Here is a 2,910-nt window from a genome sequence, read left to right as displayed (position 1 = left end):
ATGCAACCCTTGCACTCAGTGTTTTAACTTCCGCAGCGATAAGCGCCCTCACGGCAAGCCTAAACGGTCTGAAAAGCGACACACTCCAAAATATTGAAGCGGCGGCGGTAGCGTCGAGGCGTCGTGGCCACATCGAGCAAACTCTGACAATCCTTCGGGACGCAGCTTCAAGCAGTGGCTGGTACTTAAACACTCAAGAAACAGGGAGCTCAGCAGCAGGCGACAAGCTGCTCAATCAATGCACAAACAAACTGTAGACACTGACGGCAGCAGAAAGCAAACTCAGCAGCGCAAAAATAACATCTGCAGGCTTCGCAGAGCTGACGCACGTTAAATCGAACCTAGGAACAGATGACACAGACGCAAGCAAATGTGTACTGACCAAAGCAGGCAGCACCGGCAACACGAATACAATCCAGAAAAACAAAAACCTCATAGGCGGCATACTCAAATTCACAGGAGACAGCGATGCCGAACTGCTAGCACACAACGTCGGGAAGAAGCCACAGACAAGACCGATCGGCAACAAAGAGAAAATCGGCTTAGCCCATCATTTGCTCAACAATCTAGAAAACTGACAAACAACACAAGCGGAGGCAACGCAACAGGACCTCATCAACACCATAGCGACCGAAAGCACGATAAAGCCAATAAAAGCGGAGCTGGCAGTGCAAAGCAGGCTTGCGAAGAATGACGACCCGGCGAACCAGATGGCGGAAGGAACATTCAAAAGAATGGTGGGAGAAGCTGGCGCCAACCTTAAAAAGTTGTGGGTTAGTGTAAAAAATACTTCAATAGATAAACAACAGGGATAAACATCTGAGGCCGACACTGTTATTAAACTGAACACGCCGAAGAAACTGATTCAATATCTCAGTTACAAAATCAACGCAAATAAATCTCAAATTTGCTTGCAACAAGCTGAAAACAACAAACTAAAAGTGAAAGCTATGAATATAAAAATGGAGGTAAAACCAATAGAACAAATTTGAAAAGGAAAAGATGTCGAGATCTGCGGAAAAGACAAGAACTGCAAATACGATAAAAAAAGACAAGTGTGTATTAAGTGACACGAACAAAGTAGAGGCAGAAAAAAGCAGAAAAGATGGCAAACCTACAAACGCCACAGGAAGATTTATCGATTTTCTAACTTCCAAAAGCGATAGGCAGTCCATTTCAAACAAGAGGAGGTAGCAATGCAGAAACCGTTTCTTGCAATAGCAACGCCCTACGGCAGCCGTCCGTCCCTCGCAACAAACTTGGCAGAGGGCGAAAATAGCACCGAATTTGCATTGCTATGCAAACTCTTCAAACTAACGGGAAAAGCGCTAAATCTACCAAAATAATCCGACGAAAAGACGAATGATTACAAGATGATCATGAAATTGAACTTTAGCCTCGTTCCAGGAGAGTGACGAACAGTCTTCAAAAACTAACAAGGTAAAATCAAAAGCAGAAAGCGAGCTACCCCTGGCTGAGAAGCGAGGGTCAGATTGGGAATGTATGTGGCTTGACTGGATCAAAGCGGAAAATAGCGTAGCAACAGAGGGGGGAGGTAAAGAGATTGAAGCAAACAAGATCCACGAGCTCAAAAACCTCCACCGCAACTAAGCTCTGACCATTGTATCTCAACTCGCTGAAGAGGCCCACAACCTTGTAACCAATATGTCACCGAGTACCAAAGGAGACAGCGACTTGGACCAGTCAACGCTCAGTAAACGACAAAACAGGTTGCTAACCGGGGCTGAGGACAAAACAATAGACAACGCCGAAGTAACCGACATGTTCGGCGCCAAAACAATTTCTGACTATGATGGGCCATGTACGGCGAATGTGAATGGTTCAACGCCAAGATCCCTGATGGCAACTCTAGCATGCGTATGTCCAGGCGAAAGCAACGGCGAGGCAGCCCACGTCTTCCTCGCCGGGATACATGACGGCCAATGTAGGGGGAAACGCTACAGACCCAACAAACACTCACATCGCCGCGCTAGTTAAGCTCTGCCAGACTGTAAAACCAAGAGCATTAACAGCAAGTGAGATTCTACGTTCAGTGGCAGATGTGAAGAGATTAATCCGCATCAAATCTGGCGCTGTCTACGTAGGAACAACAAAAATCGGCTGCAACGGCCAGAAGGGCAATGGACGGTGTGTAAAATGGACAACGCACACCATGCAAGCGGGAGCACAGCTAAAGCACACACCCAGTCTGTCAGAACTACGATCATTAGGAGAAAAACTAGTCGAGAGAGAGGTATAAACCAACAGGCATTGACTATATCGAACATAATCAAAGCTAAGGCGCACTCAAAGAAAACCTTAGCGCTATCCCAAACGGAGCTGACAAAAAAACTGCCACAGCTATGGTAGAAGAGGGAAACAAGTATCCACCGTTCGCCCAACAGGACAAATGCAAACTAAAAAATGCCACAGCTGATGAATGCCTAGAGCCTGACTTCGTTTATGGTGCTACAAAAAAGGAATACAAAGCTGAACCAGGAAAAGGAGATGGAGCTGCAGGAAGAACTGACTGAGCAAAACACGGAACTGATAAGACTGCTTGTGAAGCTGAAACAACAGGCGAAAGGCAAAATTGTTCATTTAGAAAGGGTAAAGATAATGAACCTGAACCCGAAAAAGAAATCTGCAGAAATGGTAGTTATCTCTTAAGTAAGAAATTTGCTTTTATTGCTCTTCTTTTATGAGTTGGGTAGCATTCTAAGAACGTTTGCTCAGAATCATAAAATTAAAGAGTTTTTTCGAGCGAATTTTATAACATTACACAACTTTACTGATATTTGATATATCCTTGTTGAAAATGTAAAATTAAGTGAAAATATTGAAATCTGTAAAAAAAAATATAAAACTTTTAGTGAAATATGTGTTATATTATCTTATTTTTTCAAAATG

Source organism: Trypanosoma equiperdum (assembly GCF_001457755.1).
Source record: "Trypanosoma equiperdum strain OVI genome assembly, contig: ctg_623, whole genome shotgun sequence".
NCBI classification, from domain to species: domain Eukaryota; phylum Euglenozoa; class Kinetoplastea; order Trypanosomatida; family Trypanosomatidae; genus Trypanosoma; species Trypanosoma equiperdum.
This window is presented reverse-complemented; position numbering follows the sequence as displayed.